Below are 20033 nucleotides of genomic sequence, written 5' to 3' on the forward strand. Positions count from 1 at the left end.
CAAGGGCAATGTCACATCTACCATGGCAATGATACATCCTTTATGGAATTGGTGTCTTCTGTACCGAAATGTCATACTTCCCAGGGTTATGGCTAAGGGTAATGACATAGCTCCCTTAGCAAGGGCGCATTTCTTGGGTCAAAAGCATACCTCCCAGGAAAACGGCTCATCTTCCGGGGAAATGGCATATCTCTCAGGGAAACTGCACCTCCATGGCAACGGTGCATCTGGGATGGAATTGGCGTCTCCCACGGGGAAGTGGCATATTGCCCATTGCAAGGGCTAAAGGTAATGCCACATGTCCTCTGGGTATGGGGCATCCCCATGGGAGTAGCACAACTTCAATAGCAATGATTCATCCTTTGGTCTAATTATGAATTTGCCATTCCCTCTCACATTTTGTATGGCAGTAACAAATCTCACAAAGCAATGGCACATCCTGCATTGCCATGACAATCTCTTGCCAAACAACACATCTTCCATGGCTAAAGCACATCTCCAAGGCCAATGGCGCCTTTCCCCCTCAATGGTGCGTCTCAGCCATTGGGGATGTTCGCTTTCAGTGGCGCGTCTACAAGGCAGCTACACAGCCTTCTCCTTTGGCAGTAGTGCATCTTTTATGGCAGTGGCACATCTCTTTTGTCAATTATGCATTTCCTACAGCTATTGGTCAATCTCCCACTTAGTGCCACATATTTCAGGTCAATGGCACCAGTTTAGCACGTTAGCACATCTCCTGAGGTAAAACCACATTTCCCACGGTTATGGCACCTGTTTTATGGTTATGGAGCATCTTCCAAGAAGAGTTCTTCTGTTAATGGAACATCCCCATATCAATGAGGCTGCTCCTCGATCCCTGAGGGGCATGTTATGGAACCTTCTAGATTTCGGCATACACACGTACAGAGATTGGTGTGTAGAAAAGGTGGAATAAGTGGAAACTGCAAGGACGCTGAAACTTGTATCCTATGGTGTCTCTGCAGCTGGCAAAGGTCAAGTTCACGGCACACATGTCCTCTTTCTACTCTGCCTCGGGTTGCCGGCTCTCAGGTATCACAGCCGAGCGGGAGCCCCGTTCCTTTGATGCAATTGTTTCCACCAGCAGGTGCTGCTTTCAGTCCAACTGGTTCCTCCAGAACGCCCCTCGAGGAACCGGGCTGCGGACAGAGGAATCGCACGCGATGGCAGGGCATTCTTGTTCCTTCGGCACAACCCAGGCGTGTGACAGGCCCTGATGGGGCTTGGCCTGGCATTCCAAGGGCGGCGTGCGTCACGAGACCTCTCTATATATCCATGGCCTCGATGCTGGACTGCACATCAGTCCTGCGCCCCGGTCCGTGACCTCAGAACTGCAGACTGCGCCTCCTCCAGCCTTGGGACCCAGACGCTCACCCGTGGTCAGACAGCACCCCTGAGCCCCGCCTCCTCCTCGCAGCATGAAGCTCCTGGTCCTCTGCGCCCTCCTGTCACTGGCTCTTGCCCACAGGGGCGGGGACCGCGGCCGAGAGGGTGAGCCTGAAGGGGACGGTAGTGAGACGTAACCAGCTTTACGCGGGGTAAAGAAGGGTCAAGGGTGGGGGGACGCCGAGAGCCGCTGTAGGTCACAAATGGATAAAATGTGGTGGGACTGAGATCTAAGGGAGCGGGGATGGGAAGGCCGGATATGTGCGAGTGGATACGTGGATAGTTAGATGGGGTGAGTGGATGGATGGCAAAACCAACGACGCCTGGTAGACCGATGGCATAGATGAAGGATTAGACCGATTGGTGAGGGTGAGTGGATGGTTCTGTGCGGGTGAAGAAACCCGGCCCCCAACCTGTATTATGTTCGGAACCCGCCACGTGCAGTGCACACCCAGAGGTCTGCCGCAGGCGCAGCACCAGTCTGTACCTTTAGGTGCCCGTGACTTGCAGGAGGCACACAAATCACTGCATCCTGTGCTAAACTAGTCCGCCCCGTCACTAGGAGATAGGGAGCGTCTATACACTCCATTCTATGCAGTGTTTAAAATGATCATTTGGAGGGCGGGGAATTAACACTGCATTTGGGTGGTACACTTGATCGGAATTAATTTTGAGGTTTGAAAAAGCAAACGTGATTAACCAACTCGGTTATACTGATTTCCTCGACATTGGAATGATGATTTAGCGAGTAAGTGCATTCACGATTCCAGCCTGTAAACCTCCCTGAAATGTATGTCATTGGAGCAGATGCGTCGACCCCTACGCAGTTTTGCCAAAGAAACTGGCTTTAGCATCCTGCTGTAACAAGTTATACCAAAATATATTGTTACTTGTGTAGCGCCCATCTAGTAATGGAACGGAAGGCCTCGTAGCGCTGTGGGCTATCTGAAATGTACTCTGGGTTTTTGGTCCGTTCGGATTCTGGATTGTGTTACTTATTATGACTCGTGTGAGTGGTTTAGTTTGCCATTCCCTCTTTGCGCTGTGGCCAAGGACTAGACTGCTGTGTGCGCATTAGCGGTGAAGTGTCTAACCCTATACTGTTATTTGGTCGCATTTTTTTCAGTAAATTGGTGCTGTAGTTTTTGCTATGGCGTGATCACAAGTTCATAAAGCAGCTCAATCGGAAGAACACAACTTTTTTGACCCCCATCCACCCCCCCCCCATGTAACTTTTCTTTCCCTGCGCGGATATTCTGGAAAGTTATGGTTCAGAGGTACTTTCCATTAAAAAGGCATTCGTTTATTTGCTCATAACTTTTGACTATGTAGTCAAATCAGTTAAAAAAAATTGGCACGCAGGGAGAAAACATGTTTTCCCATGTAAGCACCCATAGGAAACCTTGCTCACGCCTACACAGGCTGATCCGCTGAAGGGATTTGCATCAGACTTAGCTTGCAAGTAGGTTGGTTTGTTATACATCTTTTCAGGAGGTTTTGAGTTTTAGCCATTAGAAAACGTATCTGAGAGGCCTTTAAAGGGTTAACATTTTTGTGTATCTCTGCTATCTGGGATTCACAAATAATTTGGGAGCCAGGGATTTAAAAAGCATAATTTCTTGGCTGAAGGTCCCTTTCATCCCATTGTCTCATTTACATCCGTGGTACCCGAGTTGGAACTGCGGACCTGGGAGATCTGATTGGCTGCCATACGAGAACTTGGCTGCCTCCTGCAAAAATGAACAAGCATCTGCAATGCAACAGGTCTCGCATTTACGCAAGTTTGAGCTATTGGCATTGTAAATGACAATGCCTTTTATTTATGTTTCGGTTTTTAAAACATAAATAAAAGACATTGTCATTTACAGTGTCATTAGCTTAAACTCTCGCAAATGCAAGACCTATTTCATTCCAAATGCTTCAAGGCATAGCTGAGTTGCCCCCTGCTGTCTCCCATGGACCCTGAAGAGCTCCTGTTTGCTACGAGTTAAATAAACAAACAGGTGGTCACAACTGCACACTAGAGACCCTCCTGCAGTAAGAGAAACTCATTAAAGAAAACACTGCTTGCAGACTAAAGAAGACTTACCGGGTAACAACCGAAGTTAAAGGGCCAGTCCTCATGGGAAGTTACAAATGAAGACAAGGCAGTACTAAGGAGGGACTAAAAAGCCTATTAACGAATCAGAAGCCAGCATTTACAAAGGACAATGACACAAGCCAATGACAAATATGGGTGGAGAGTGGGCGGGGCTTCAAGTACATGCACCAATACAGCATGGCTCACAGAGCAGTGCATGAGCTGCCCAGGCTCGACCTACAAAAAAATGAAGTGCCCTGGAACCAGGGGCGTAACAAACGCCCCCGCAGCCCCCGCGGTGCGGGGGGCCCCCAGTCTTCGGTAGGTGAAGGGGGCCCCCTCAGCTCTTCGGTAAAGAGCTGGGAGAGAAAGGCTTGCTGTAAAAAGCAGGTGCAGTCTGCAGCCTGCTCAGAGCTCCTCGCGCTGACCCAGGGCAGGACTGAAGAGAAACAAAGTAACAAGTTACATTGTTTCTCTTCAGTCAGAGCCCGGCCGGAAAAGAATGTGGCCCCGCACTCTTCAGAAACACCGGGGCTTTCAGGGAGAGAGGTGAGACTTGTAAAGAGCAGGACAGATCACATTCTGCAGCGTTGTCGGTAAGTCTAGCAGTTTTAATTGTGAAGTTTTAATTGAGTGCTCCTTCAAAAACATGCTATGTTGTGGGTTGATAACAAATGCCTAATATGTTTTAAAATGCAGCATTTACATTTCTACAGATAGGTTATCTGGGACTTTAATTAGTCCCAGCTGTAAATATCCTCCTGTCGCTGACCCTTTTCTTTGTCTCACACCACTAACAAGTGCAGGATATGTTACCTCCTGCCAGGCCGGGTTCTAGAGGGTGGGGTGGGCCGGGTGGGCCAGGCCCACCCAAACATGAGCCATGGCCCTCCCAGTGAATCTGCCACGGATGTACAACTACAATAAAAACTGTGCAGATAACTGGTGATTTACGATCCTGCTGCAGAGTAACCATTTGTCTGTTGGTAGTTTTTAAGTGCTGATAAACTGAATTTTCTGGGAATAGCTCAGTGGGTTACTACCTCTGTCACAGATATCCTTGTGTTACTTGCAGTTCAGAAGTTACTATCCTATCATGGGACAGTGACCTATGAACTGTCTTTAAAGAGCTGCATACAAACTTCGCTTTTTTGTATTGTGATATAGTTTAAACTTCTCCATTCCTTCATTATTCTAATGTTGCCAAAAAGAGTTTGTTTGGGCAGTTATACATTTTAATCAGTAAAGCTGACCCCCAACCACTGGAGTACTCTTTAAATCCTGAGTTTGTGCTTCTCCAGTCCAAACCCCCGTAAAATATATTGCCCACCAGTATGGATGACATGTGACTCCTACACTTGTAATCCTCATTGGCCTATGTGACATTCCCCATAGACTGATTTATTGTCTCTGTATAATGCGTGCTGTTATGTAAAGTACTGTGACACCCTACACTCATATGAGTAGCGCTGTACAACAAATGGAATGGATATGAGAGAGGGGCAATGGAGAGATGAGGGGCACAAGTGGAGGGTGGCAGTGAGGGAATCCGAGGAAGAGGTCATGGGGTGGGGAGCTACGGAGAGATGAGGGGCGCTGGTGGAGGGTGGCAGTGAGGGAGTCAGAGGAGGAGGTCAACGGTGGGGGTGGAACTACAGAGAGATGAGGGGCACTAGTGGAGAGTGGCAGTGAGGGAAGCCGAGGAGGAGGTCCTGGAGTGGGGGTGGAGCTGCGGAAAGATGAGGGGCACTAGTGGAGGGTGGCATTGAGGGAAAACGAGGAAGAGGTAATGGGGTGGGGAGCTACAGTGAGATGAGGAGCACTGGTGGAGGGTGGCAGTGAGGGAGTCAGAGGAGGTGGTCACGGGGTGGGGGGAACAGCAGAGAGATGAGGGGCACTAGTGGAGGGTGGCAGTGAGGGAATCCGAGGAGGAGGTCACAGGGTGGAGGGGAACTACAGAGAGATGAGGGGTACTGGTGGAGGGCGGCAGTGAAGAAATCTGAGGAGGAGGTCATGGGTTGGGGGGGAACTACACAGAGATGAGGGGCGCTGGTGGAGGGAGCAGTGAGGGAATCTGAGGAGGAGGTCATGGGGTGGGGGGGCTATGTAGAAATGAGGGGCACTAGTGGAGGTTGGCAGTGAGGGAAGCGGAGGAGGAGGTCATGAGGTGGGGGAACTACAGAGAGCTGAGGGGCACTAGTGGGGGGTGGCAGTGAGGGAATCCAAAGAGGTCACGGGTGGGGGGATCTACGGAGAGATGAGGGGTGCTGGTGGAGGGTGGCAGTGAAGGAATCTGAGGAGGAGGTTATGGGGGTGGGGGGAATTATGGAGAAATGAGGGGCACTGGTGGAGGGTGGCAGTGAGGGAATCTGAGAAGGAGGTCAGGGGTGGGGGGGAACTACAGAGAGATGAGGGGCACTGGTGGAGGGTGGCAGTGAGGTAATCCGAGGAGGAGGTCATGGGGCTCGGGGGGAATTACAGAGAGATGAGGGGCGCTGGTTGAGGGAGCAGTGAGGGAATCTGAGGAGGAGGTCATGGGGTGGGGGGGCTACAGAGAAATGAGAGGCACTAGTGAAGGATGGCAGTGAGGAAAGCCAAGGAGGAGGTCATGGGGTGGGGGAACTATAGAGAGATGAGGGGCACTAGTGGAGGGTGGCAGTGAAGGAATCTGATGAGGGGGTCATGGGGGGAACTACAGAGAGATGAGGGGCACTGGTGGAGGGTGGCAGGGAATCCGAGGAGGAGGTCATGGAGTGGGGGGAAATACGAAGCTATGAGGGGCGCTGGTGGAGGGTGGCAGTGAGGGAATCTGAGGAGGTGGTCATGGGGTGTGGGGGAGCTACAGAAAAATGGGGGACTCTGGTGGAGGGTGGTAGTTAGGGAGTCTGAGGAGGAGGCCATGAGGGGGAGTGGCTATGGCGAGATGAAGGGTACTGTTGGAGGGTGGTAGTTAAGCTATCTACAGAGAAAGAGGTCAAAAAAGAGGTCAAAAAGACGTTTGCACCAGCAATAAAGCCGGCCCTGTCATGGCCTTTCTGTTTTCATTTATTTAATTAACAGTCAGGTGATTAGGACAACTGTGGAGCATACTTTATCATGCATGCTAATTATTTTTACTGCTATAGTCAATGTTTCAAGTTTGAAGGTGATTTTACTATTGTTTTTTACTGGGAATAGTGAAAGTGGAACTGAATGGTGGCTGATATGGGGCTAGGGCCCAAGGTCAGGTGTGAGATAAGGTGTGATGGAGAAGGGTGGTAGAAAAGTGGATAATCAAGCCTGTAAGAGAGTGCGCTGCAGAGTCAGGGGTCAGGCGGAGGTAGTAATGAAGAGGGTTTCTCCCTGAAGGCTCGCACAGAGGAAGCCCGGGTAGTGTCACTTGCTTGATACTCCCACCTTAGAAACTTCCTCTTCCCATCAAAGGGACATTGCATGGAAGAAAAGCACTTTTTGAGAGTGATAACATTTAGAAAGAGACTTTGAAAAGAGTGCGTTTTACTGTGCCTTGTAAGAGTAAGGAGAGATAAAGGAGGGCCCAGAAGCAGGCCTGGCTAGATATATAAGCGATAAATTGGGCCAGCAGTGGCCCACCCGAATGTACCCTTGGCCCACCCAAATAAAAATTCCTGGAGCCGGGCCTGCCTCCTGCCCCCAATTTTACCATTCCCCGTCCCACCCTTCGTGTTAGTTGGCACTAGCTTGGTTTTATTTTACCTTTGCCAATGCTTGATTACTTGCTTCACAAGCATTGGCTGCCGCTGCATGGCTCCCACGTGCTGGCCTCACACTTCGGAGCTGAGGAGACCCGTCCCCTGTTGCTGTAGACGCCTCGGTGCTGTTGCTCCACCCTGGTGTAGGCTGCCAGCTCCTCACCCTGCTCCTAAACCTCTTACTCATCAGCTCACAGCCTCACATCTACCGGGGCACATGAGCTGAGCTACCGGGAGCCGTTTGTGTTGGTCTTGGCGCTGTTCTGTGGTATTGCTTGCTGTGCTGGAAGGAGAGAGGGCTCCTTCCTGTCCACCTCTAAACAGGTGCCGGGGACTACAGAGAAAGGGGGCCGGGATTGACAACCCTTGTTGCATGTGACAATAAATGACCTAGTATTACATTCTCTCTATAATGGTGAGTTCAAATCAGAACATGCCAAATGTGGCCCTCGGGGTAAACGCACTGCTACTGGGCGCCAGAGACACACAAAAATCACTATTCGGCTCCCGGGCATCGGCTAAGCTTTATCCAAACAGTTCTGAAGTGCTGCTCACGTGGTATTAAGAAGTCTTTTCTTGCACTTTTTCGTCGAACAGCACGTCACAGAGACCGGTCTGTGTGCAACCCATTAATAAAACAAATTGCACCTCTGCCAGTGGCATAGTGTTAACTTTTGTTGAAATAGTGCTAAGAAACACGCTTATGCTGTTTGTGAGAGCTATAAAACACATAAATTGTACCTATTTCAGCTGCACGCAAGTTACCAACTGAAGCGTGTTACAATAGCGCTTAATGGAAGGTCCTTGCTCTTCATCTGATGTGTACATAAAATGAAAAGCATGTCACGCTTTGTTAGCCCTGGAGTCGTAGAAGAATATGGAAGGATTTGCTGTCTTCGTCTTTCTTTTCTCATCTTGGTCTCTTTCAATCTTACTTTCATTAATCTTGCACTTAATTTACTAACTTTTCCTACTTATGCCTACTGCTGATTTTTGTTTCTACTCATATGTTGCATACTTCCTCTTACTGTGCTACGTAACCTCTTAATTTTACCTTTCTCTTACACCTCATATTTGTTCCCACTCTTACGTTTTATTATTCCAACATACTCTTGCTTCCACTTACAATTTATTACGCCTATTTCCTCCTGCTCTTACTAATTTCTCCTCTTACTCCTATTACGTCTTCTAACTGCTATTCTTACTTTTGCTACCGTATTTACCAATGCCCTTATTACCATTAACTTAGTCCTACCTACTCCTACTTGCATTCTTACTCCTGCATACTCCTACTTGAACCTACCTTCCACTACTTTTACATCTAAATACTTCAGCTCTTCTGCTTAGCCCTTCTTATGCCTATTCTGACTCATACTTGGGAGAGGAGTTGGCCTAACGGCTAGGGCGGTCGACCTCGAATCTGGGGAACTGGGTTCGAGTTTCAACAATGACGCTGAACATCCTGTGATTCTGGGCAAATCACTTAATCTACCTGTGCCTAACAAATATGAATGTGTCCTCATGTAACGCAACTGGTGCTCATGTAAAGCGCTATGATACCCGATACGGGTCAAGTTCGAGCTATATAAAACTCCATAAAATAAATAATAATAAAAAAAATGAACAGGATCTGCTCGGTCGCATTGGAAGGTAAACAAGCATTTGCAATGCAATTGGTCTCGCATTTGTGAGAGTTAGAGCTATTGACTTTGTAAAGGACAGTGTATTTTACCTATGTGTTTTCTGCTTGGAGTGGAGTGAATGTGTGTGTTGTCAAGTGGACATATGTGGTTTGGATTGGAATTGTTAGTTTTGGAATTGTATTGTGTGGATTGGATCTGTGTAGCGAAATAATGTAATTATGTGGATAGTAATTGTGTGGTATTGAGTGTACTGGAATTATGTGGAGTGGGATTGTGTGTCATGGAGTGGGATTGTGTGTCTTGGAATGAGATTATCTGGAATGGTATTTTGCGTTGTGGAGTAGTATGTAGTGGAGTTTACTTATGTGGTGTGCTGTTAAATATTATAGCATGATGTGGAATTTTGTGGTGTAGATTGGATGTATGTGGTGTGTTATGTAATTCTGTTGTTGGTTTGAATTATGTAGTTTGTTGTTGAATTATGTGGTGTGGAATGGAAATGTGTAGAGTTGAAATGTGTGACGTGGAAGTGTTCGCTGCTGGGTGAAAATTATGTTGAGTGGTATTTTGAGGCATGGTGTGAAGTGTAGTTATGTGGAATGTTGCTACGTGACAGACTGGATTTATGTGGAGTGTATTTATGCAATATGGATGAGAGCATAATTATGTGGAGGTTAATTATGTGGTGCTGAGTGGTATTATGTGGAGTAATTATGTGTGATGAATTGTGTGGGGATGAATTGTGGAATTGTGAGACGTGTGGAATTATGTGGCATGGTGTGGTGTATAATTGTGCGGAGTGGAATTATGTAGCATGTTGCAGAGTTGTATTTTGTGGAGGGTAATTCTGTGTTTTAAAGTTGAGTGTAAATATGTTGTGTGACGTATAATTATATAGGTTGAAGTGGAATTATGTATACTTAAATTTTGTTGTGTGGAGTGTAATTATGTGGTTTGGAGTGCTATTAAGTTGTGTGGAATGTTATTATGTGATGTGGACTTATGTGGTATGGAGTGAAGTAGAAATATATGTTTTTTCATTTTTAGGATTGTAATTATGTGGTATGGAATGTAGGGTTAAATTATTTATAGTTGAATTGTGTGGCATGGAATTATGAGATGTTCAAATGTGCTGAGTTTGGTAGAATTAGGTAGCGTGGATTTGAGCAAGCTGTGCACGCTAAGGCTTTTATGTCATGGGGTATAAAGTTGACGATTGTCTATTTTTCTTTGTAAAAATTATTTGGGCTGTTTCTTTACCTTCCGGTACATTTCTGAACAATTTGTTTAGTTAAATTGTAATGTTGCTTTGTGTGCGCATGCAGGGAAGAACGAGTGTATGCAAAAAATCATCCTATGTCTCAGTATTAACTTCCACACCTCTAAACAATAATCCCAATCCTAGAATGAGTTATCCGTTTGCTTTACAACAGTTAGTAAAACAAGGAAGTGCTTTGCGAGTCTGTAAGTAGCAAAGGTTTTAAAGGGACTTGTTTTTGTGCAAAGTATTGCTTTTCCCAGTTCAAGGAAGGGATAAAAAAATATCTTCAGATAATAATAGGGGTGACAGGATGGTGCGATAGCAGAATATTGATTTGGGTGGATCTGGCGAGGACTGCGGGCAGCAAGTGCTAGATACGCTATTTGCATAAGAAAATACTATATTTTTTTTTCGTTATCCGCCATTAGTTATTAGTAAGGAAGGGGGAAGAGAAGCGTTCACCGACAGCATTCGGTTAGTCTTAGGGACACAAAGAATGCTGTGGTCTGTGGTAGATGGCGCCCAGAAGGCATACGTATATGTATCAGGAGCTGCCAAAGAAAGGAAGTGGAAATGCGCTTTAGACGTTGCTGGTATTGATGGCTACTGTGCGGTTGCAGACTTCGCTGGGCTGACAGTTGGTGGGGAAATGCTACGTTGTCATTGTAGGTTTAATTCATGAATCGCTCATTCTCTCTGGTGTTTGTCCTTGGGGTACTTGTTGACTGGTGCTACATATGGGATCTGGTTTGCCTTTGTCAGCAGGTATGGTTTAGTGGGGTACATAGTGTAAATTAATGTTGGCGTGAGGAAACAAAAATCTGACCCTTTGTACATTTGATATTATTGTGTGCATCATGCAGAGGATGAAAAGTAGCAGGAACGGCTTTGATGCCGTATAGGCTAGCAGGAAGAAATGTTTTGAGGTGGTCAGTTGCAGAGATTGTTCAACATTTTTAAAACTTCCATAGTGGCATTGGGGAGGCCAGCAGCTGAAAGGCTCTGTCTTTACTGGTAGGCATTGGTTAGATGGTGACCGGTCATCAGTCTTTCTGTGGGTGATGGACAGGGGAGCAGTAGGCGGCGGTCACAGGTTTGCAGTGACATCCGAGGGGTGGTTTTAAAGGCGGGCAGAAAAGCATAATTGCGGGTTTCATAGGGGTGAGGGTAGAGTGTAATGGATGAGTTAGTAGCAGGCACGATGGAAGTGATCTGAGTTTGGAGGTGGTTAACTGAGAGGGCTTCGCTTGAAGGTGGCTCATCAAGTAGGAGGATGTGTTTGGTGGGCCGGCTGGAGGCAGTGTTATGTAACTTTGCTGGAGGGCGCAGCAGCATTTACTGATGTATGTAAATCGCTCGATGAGAGGGCGGATGTGACCAATAGAGGAACCAGAATCCTTTTTTTATGGCTGGGGTGAGCCCCTGCAGTATGGCGGGTCGCTGGCCTGAGGGCTCTTGACTGGCGAGGAGAATGGGGGGCCCCCTTCATGTACTTTGCAGGGGGGCCCCCTCAAGTTTCGTTACGCCACTGCCTGGAACCACACCCGGTAAGCCTGCACTTCCGGCATTACCCTTACTGTGGATTCTTTCAAATCTGGGAGTGCGTTGTTAGTGGGTATTATGAACGTACATTTCACTGAGAAATTGGTAATTACCGGGTGTTTCTGTAATTCCGGGCCTGATTCACACTGTAATTCCCCGCAGTTTCTTTGCTAGTTTTCGGTTGTTTTGGACAGCGGGGGAAATAAGTTCAGGCTCACTCCTAATGAGATACTATGTGTTTCAAGTTATTCACGTTGTGGGAGTGACAGGTTTTATTTTAAATACCAAAGAAGCTTTAAAGAAAAGCAAGAAAAATAATAAAATATTAAAATAGCACAGGGAAAATAATCAGACCAGGAGCACAATTACTTCTTGCTCTGATCACATTTTTAATGCCATGGTACCACAGCACTTTACATTAAGGCATTATCAATACCTTTGTGCGGCTCCACTATGTATATACAGTGGTGTAACTCAAAATAATGGGGACCAACTGGATAACATGGCGAGGGGCCCCTGAGACTTCAATATATCACAGATATTCTTAGACCTATGTCTGATAACCGCACCCACGAAGGGCTCCTTGCTACCATACACATGAAGCTACACAATAACCTTCTAAAAGACGTTAAAAAATATATATATTGCCAAGAAACGTTAATTTTCCTAAATTGTAGCCGTAGTGGTACAGTACAGATCCATTCTCACCTGCTCTGTAGCAAGCCCAGGTCGGTGTTTCAGTGTTGCAAAACATGGTGTCTTCAGGGCTAAAAATAGCTCTAGGATGAGAAACTGAGCCGTCGCACCCCTTGAGAGCACCTTTCTCTGAGTTTTGACTCTTGCTCTTGAAATCTGCAAAGCAGCGTTTGTATGGCTTGCGGTACAGAAAAATACAATATATTTATCGAAAAACACATGCAATAATATCCTTTAAAAGCTTCAGTTGGGTGCAACATGCGTGGAATTCGTACGTGTTTCACTTCAACTGGAAAAGTAGTACTCCCCAAAGATAAGCAAAGCTAATACATTAAAAAAAAATACAACCGCGGCCGCAAAAGTTAATTGCGAGAGGGGGAGCAGGCGGTGAGCCCGCGAGTGGTGCGCGCGCACGCCACAGCGAGCCATGTCGTTTCAATTATTGCGCCCGTGACTGGGCACGATAATTGAAACCACATGGCAGCGGTGGACGTAATAGACACCAATAGACCATGGGCGGAGCAATGCACCTGCCTTTGGCCAATTGTGTGCTGTCTTTTATAAAAAGATGCACGCAAAGGCCAATAGCGTGTGCCAAAAGGAAAAGCACGAACGTGTCCGATTCCTAGGTCCGTTTTGAAACCCCCTACAAGAGGTCTCTCGCTGCGCGAGCATTGCTGCGCACTGCAACGCTAGGCGTGTGACCTAAAAAAGGTGATATAAGGAGGCAGGTAAGACACACTCTAACCCCCGCACCATTGTGGGAGGACCACCAAGAACCCTCCCCTTTTGCTTAACTAAAGAAATTCGGTATTTGCGAGTCACTTGTGTCTCATAAATCAGTGACACTTAAAATGGCGGATGTGATCCACTGTAGCTGGTTTGGTACCATAGATCGCAGCTCCCATTTTAGGAGTATGGGGTTCACGAGTCATAAGTAACTCTTGAATCATGGGCAAGCTTTGAAGTGTTAGGCTTGCCTCAGATTTTCAAACTGTTATAAAATATTAAATTAAATTAAATAATGCCTACACCAAGGCTAGGTTCTATGGTTCAACCCAGGGGTCTCAGTAATAAGAGCTACTTAAGTTTAATGAAAATCCTCCCGAACTACTAATATTATTGGTTTAGTAGTGATCACCCATCCTAGATTTTCAACACAGATCACACTAGTGCATCAGCAAGGTCGCTAGAAGTAATATAAACATTGTCATACATTTGGAATGCCTCTGCATGAGTAATACATAGCAGCCATAGGTGCAGTGCCCTTGGCACCAAGGTAATAATGAGCAGGGCCAGCTTTAGTGCTGGTGGCGCCCGGTGCGACAATCACTTTTGGTGCCCCCCATGACTGCCTCCTCAGATTCTCTCACTACCACCTGCAAAAGTGCCTCTCATCTCTCATATCATAAAATATTGCTAAGCACAGAGTCCCCCTGAGGTCACGGCGCCCCCTCCACAGGTTAGCGCTCCAGTGTGGCCGCCCCAGTTGCACTGCCCTAAAGCCGGCCCTGATAATGAGTAATAAGTCTTTCTAATGCTCCATGATTTATCTCTCAAATAATATCTTTGAGTACATTTTGGAAATTCAGCCATTTGTCTTCGACCATCAGATTATGTGTGCTGAAAAAACACCCATTTTCGTATTGTGTACACTTGTAAAATAATTAAACCAAGCAAAAGATTCTACATTAATAGTCCGGAGAGCTACTTACAGGTAGCAAGAGGAGTACAGGTAGCTCACGAGCTACTCGTTGGAGACGCCTGTCCAACCCTTAAGCAGGTCGGGGTTGGCTACCCATGGTGAGTTTGGCTAGGTGAGGCCCTGAGCTTCAACCCCACTGCGCACATCCAAAGGCTGTGCAGAGCAGGTTTTGGGGCTTGTCAACTTGGGGTCGGGTAACTGCGACAGGTTGGGTACAGGGCCTTGCCACATATGGGTTTCCCAATCTGAAGCTTTTGCCTACATCCCCTTCCTGTTCCACATGCTATTTTAGTACATTAAGATCATATGTTCCCCCCTTCCCAGTAAATCTAGGTGTCGAAACACAGGACTTCTTGTGATCAGGAGGCACAGTATCCAGGGCCGGACTGACCGTAGCAAACATCATGTGCTTCTCCGGGAGGCTGGAAAGGTAGGGGCCGATTTTGCAACGGAGGGGCCATTTTTGTTACTGGGGGCCAGTTTTTGCAGCGGCGCTGCTACATCGGCCCCCAGTAACAAAAACAGCATGGGTGCTGGACTATCAAAATTGCCAGGGCTGCTCAGGGATCCCAGACCGGTCTAGAAGGTATCCCACCAAGGGATACCCTCCAACTGACCCATATATGGCCCCTATACATTGTAAATGGTTATTTTACATCTGAACCCACTGCTTTCTTGGTTTACTAGCATCAACATAGAAGCCTACAGGCTGAGCCCTGTCCCCTAAAGAGTTAATCTCATTTACATAGCTACCAATACCAAGTACTATTTTCAATACTTTCAGCCAGTCCTAGCTTTGGGGCTATATGAACTCATATACACATATTTATTAAACCCGAAACTATATTGTCCAGAATGCAAGCTGTTGTAAGCTCTAAAATAGAAAATACCTGACGGTGTCATATGACTCAGTGGCCAGTTACAGTTGTCGCCTTACTTTCTACAGGTGTCACGCGACGCAAAGATCGGCTATAGGTGTCACACAATGTAATGACTAGCTGCTAATCTTACACGACTCCGTGACTAGCTGCAGGAGTCATGAAATCATCAGTTGCAGAAGTCAAATAACTCAAAATGTGGCTATAGGTTATGTTATCTCACATGTCAGGATGTATGGCAACAGGTGCCTTCATGGCTGGCTGTAGATATCAGATGATGTAGTGACTGGATACAGGTGTTACGTGCTCATAGGACTGGTTGCTGTTGTCACCTGACTCAATGACAGGTTGCAGGTTCCACATGATTGATTGCAGCTGTCACACGAACCAGTCATCGTGTGTAGGTGTGGAGTGAATGGTTGCCTATCTTGTGACTCAGTGTCTGACTGCAGGTGTCGAATGATGCAATGACTGCCTACAGGTGTCACATGACCTAATGACTGGCTCTCTGGGTCATACGACTCAGTGACTGGCTTCTGGTGGAACATACTGCATTGTTTGGCTGCCTATGTTGTAGGACTTAATGACTACTTGGCGATGTACCACTTAATACAGTGATTTGCTGCAGGTGGCACTATGCAGTGAGTGGCAGCAGGTGCCAGTGATCGATTGCACCTCTGACGCAATCATTGGCTGCACGTGTTACGTGCCTTAAAGCCTGGCTGTCGGTGTACGTTAAAAAATGTGTGGCTGCAGGGCTGGAGGTATCACGTGATTCAATGACTGGCTGCAGAGGTCACATCATGTAATGTGTTACTACAGGCATGATACAATGGGATGGCTGGCTGCAGGGGCCTGACATGACTAGAAGACACTGTTCACTGCTGTGCACAGAAGCTGGATGTGGCCTTGATGTATCAAAAGCGCATTGAAATAGCAGACACACGTAGTCCAAGCACTGACAAAACACAGTCCTAGAGGGGACAAAATGTTTCGCCAGCTCTTTTTGTGGAATAAATGCCCAGGTTTATAGCGAGGCTGCACGACTATTCGTACTATTCTTGGAGTAAGATAATGTACACGAAATCACTGTGAGTCCATTTTTAGGTCTCGCCTGACCCAGCGCATGCGCTGGTCTGGCGAGACTTATTGAGAGGGCTCCAAAAGGTGCTACCAGACCAGCCTAGAGCTACAGTGCATGTGTGCGGACGCACGCGCCGCGCTTTACTGCGATTACTTTCACTTTCGCTTTGATGTTTGATTGCGATTGCGATCACTTTCGCGGCTGCTTGGCATAGCCAATAGGTCTCGCTTTTGGGACCTTATAAGTATTTAGTTATGCAACTGTTGCATGGCTAAATACTTATAAGGTCCCAAAGGCGAGACCTATTGGCTATGCCAATGCTTGTTACTCTTTGGTATGTGAGACCTGAGGAGTTCAAGTATTTGCCTGAGGCAACAGAAAGGTGACACACAGAACTTTACAGAACGTACAACTACTAACTACACAATTATGGTCAGTCAGGAGGTCTGAGAATGCATTGCCATGTCATGCCAGACATAGGGTCATATGTACTAAAGCATGTTTGAGGTCGGAAAATCGGGCAGTTTCCCAGAGCAAAAATGATTTTTCATATGTATAAAATACAAATTGTGATTCTGTAACTTGTTACCAAATAGCAATTAATGTTTAGAGATTCGGTATTTGGAAGGGGCGTGTTTAGGAAGTTCCTTTCAAATACCAAATCGCAGTGCTATGCATGAATGTTTTGCAAACAAATTGCGGTTACCAAACATTCACTTTTTACTGACACCTCAAATGTGGTGGTAAGCATGTGCAAATGGGATGGGGTCCCCAGGGGACCCCTTTTCCTTTGTGAATGCCGGAACAAATATTTTTTAAGAGCAGGCAGAGGTCCACGGGACCACTGTCTCCTCTTAAAAAATGAAATGTAAACGTTTTAAGTTATTTTTTAAACGCATCCCATTTTCCTTTAAGGGAAATGGGTTGCATACCAAAATACAAATATTGCTTTATTAAAAGCAATCACAGGCATGTTATCTGCTGACCCCAGCAGGCCACCATCCCTCTGATAATTGCAGTTCCTAATGGGTCGCAGTTGATGTATCCGGAAGCCAGTCTGGTGTAGAAGAGGCCACTATCCTTTGCAGGATAGTGATGGAAGTCAGCAGGGCTGGCAGTCACTGGTGAATGTCCAGGATAATCAATGGAAGTGCTTCTCTGACAAGCTAAAGTCAAAAGCAGTTTATATAATCAAAACTGGTTCTGCTCACACTGTGCCTGAGGTTCTTTATTAGTGTTATTATTTGTCTTCCGATTTAGAGCTGTCTCCAAACGGACAACAAATTACACGGGCAGCGTGCTCAGTGTATGTTACATTTGAACAGAATGTAGAGTCTCATAATAAAATGCTTAGGAAGAAATGTGCTTGCAAGTAGATCACTTTCTGAGTACCTTATTATGTGCATGTGAAGTATGTAATAAGTCTCTGTCTAAAAAGATGTCAAGTTTAAACGTGAACTTGTAAAATGGAAGCCTTTGTGCATGGGCCCTGATGAACCTCACTACAGCAGCAGATGCATAAGCCAGCGCAACCCTTATATTTCCAAAAGTGTCTGCAATCCCTTAAGGTAATTGATGTCAGCAGTGCAGACTGGGTCCCTATTTACCGTTCATAACATTTATGCTTATGTTTCGGCAGTTTTTTTACCTTGCAAGTGACTCTTTATACCAGTGAATAATATGAACGGGGTCGCCTCTAGGTTTCTGGGTGAGTTCAGGATGTGGGCGATGGGGAATGAATGCAAGCTTTGGAGTTGAAGGGTTTCCCAAAGTGTCTGTTAGTGGGTTTTACAAGATGTTCAAGCAATCCTTGGCCTCTCTAAAGAGCGCATACATTGATGGCCACATGTGTCAACTGTAACTATCATTTTATTCAAAAGCCCCACGAAGGAGGGTTATCAAAACTATTACAGTGGCAAAGGCAAAGAACATGAATTTACTTGAAAGAAAGTGTCATACATTAAGCCACTGAATGTCACACACACACACACACATAAAGCTTGGAATGTCACTCCTAAGCTGTCTGAAAACGTGGCAGCTATGATGAATGAATGCACAGCAGTACATATTATGATGACGTCTTTCTTCTCTTTCTAGGGAGCCGTGGAGGAGAAAGGGGAGGACGGCCTCCGGGACCAGCACCTGGGACACCACCAACAGCTCCTCCTCGTCTTGCCCCCGATTTCACCCACCACCATCATGAGAATGCCACAGGCAGCCTAGAGAATGATTCGGCAGAGCATGGCAGAGTTCCACCAAGGAACCCCTCTGGGGGCAGTGCTGAAGATCACCGTGGCGAGAATAACCCGGGAAGACATCACTGAGGGAGATTGTGTGGGTAGACGTCGTATTTTGGGCATATACCACACTCAAACCAGTCATAGTGCTATAAACCACTACAAAAAGACAGTTCTGTTTACCAGACATTAACACTACAATAACGTAAAACTCGCCTCACTAATAAATCATTTTTTTCCTTAACCCCACCCCACCCCAAATACAAAGAAAATAGTGTTAATTCCTCAAACTCCCTGTTGTCCGCCACCTCGCCATACCTCCTTGACCATAACCATAACCATCTTTCCTTTCTATTCAGCCTGTCTACCTCTGCTGCTCGCCAATCTCCAAACCTCCTCCTCTCTCCTTCATCCTCACCCTGAGCTGGATACACCTACCCAATAAAAATCCAAACCTCACAGTACCTTGAGGCATATTCTTTCCCTTCTGCCAACCAGGAAGACCTTAACTAGATGTTTTCCTGCCCGACACATAATCTTCTCCACACAACCGTATATGCAAGCTGCAGCATTCTAACCTGCCACTAACCCCACAATTTCTTCGCTAAAACTCTTGCTGCCAACTCCTCAACTCCACCATTTTGTGTCTGTAACCAAATAATGACAGGTGCACTCATCACTTCAAAGTAACGCGCAGTCATAATGTTATGTAATGTTATGTTAAATGTCTTTTGTATAGCGCAAAATCACCTTCAGGTCTGTAAGCGCTTTTAGAGAGAGTGACCAGAATCACTGACGGCAACAGGTAACACATGGCAACAGATTACACTGTAGCTAACGCCTCCCTAAATAGAAGCGTTTTAAGTTGTTTCCTAAAGGTAAGGAGGACCGGTTCTCTGCGAAGGTGCGATTTGGATTTGGTGGTGTATCGGGGAAGGACAAGGCGGCAGGCCTCAGATAATCGCAGTGTCCGGCCAGGAACATAGTTCTCAAGGCGTTCTTTTATGTACACTGGAGCTTGGCCATAGATTGCTTTGTGGGCAATACAATGGCCTTTTAATTGAGCTCTCTGTTTAATGGGGAGCCAAAGCAATTTATGTAATGGAGGGGTAGCGTGGATCCTTCTGGGTAGTCTGAAAATTAGCCTGGCCGTGTCATTCTGAACCACTTGCAGTCTCTTGATCAGTTTCTGGGGGAGACCAATATATAGGGCATTCCCATAATCCAGCATTGAGGCGACAGTGGCGGATACATTCACCTGTAGTGAGGTCGCTGAAAGAAGAGGGGCAAGTTTCCGTAACTGCCTCATAAGCCCTATACAGGTTCCCACCACCGTGGTGACCTGGCTGGACATGGACAACTCTGAATCAATTTTTATACCCAGGCTTATTACGACTGGTACTGGTTTGGGGGTAGTGCCCAGTTCTGGTGGCCAAAAAAGGTCACACCAAGGGCTGCTTTTTGTGGGAATGACGAGCACTTCAGTATTGTCAGGATATATTTTCGGAGAATTGGCCGTCATCCAATTCACTGTGAATCTGAGTAGATTTTGCGCCGATTCCTGGGCCTGACTAGAGTTGTTGATGCGGATGAGGAGTTGGGTATCATCTGCATAATCAAAGACCCGGCAATCCATGTGAGCCAGGGTCTCCACCAGGGATTGTAGGTACATGTTGAAGAGGAGAGGGGACAATGCAGAGCCCTGGGGTACGCTGCAGGTAAGAATGCCCTTAGCTGATGCCTGCTCACCCAACTGAACCCTCTGAGTCCAGTCCAATAGAAGTGATTCTAGC

At 46.5% G+C, this 20033-nt stretch overlaps 1 long non-coding RNA gene across 1 annotated transcript in view; it reads left to right on the forward strand.

The window, feature by feature from the left end:
- Window positions 1–1162: 1162 nt before the first annotated feature.
- LOC146856136 (uncharacterized) overlaps window positions 1163–20033 on the forward strand; it is a 32970-nt gene continuing 14099 nt past the window's right edge. Inside the window, exons 1-2 of the long non-coding RNA XR_014981436.1 lie at window positions 1163–1509; window positions 18101–18337. This is a non-coding gene — a long non-coding RNA (uncharacterized LOC146856136). The remainder of the gene's footprint in view (window positions 1510–18100; window positions 18338–20033) is intronic.

The sequence above is a fragment of the Triturus cristatus genome, chromosome 4_1, assembly GCF_964204655.1.
Source record: "Triturus cristatus chromosome 4_1, aTriCri1.1, whole genome shotgun sequence".
Classification (NCBI taxonomy): Eukaryota; Metazoa; Chordata; class Amphibia; order Caudata; family Salamandridae; genus Triturus; species Triturus cristatus.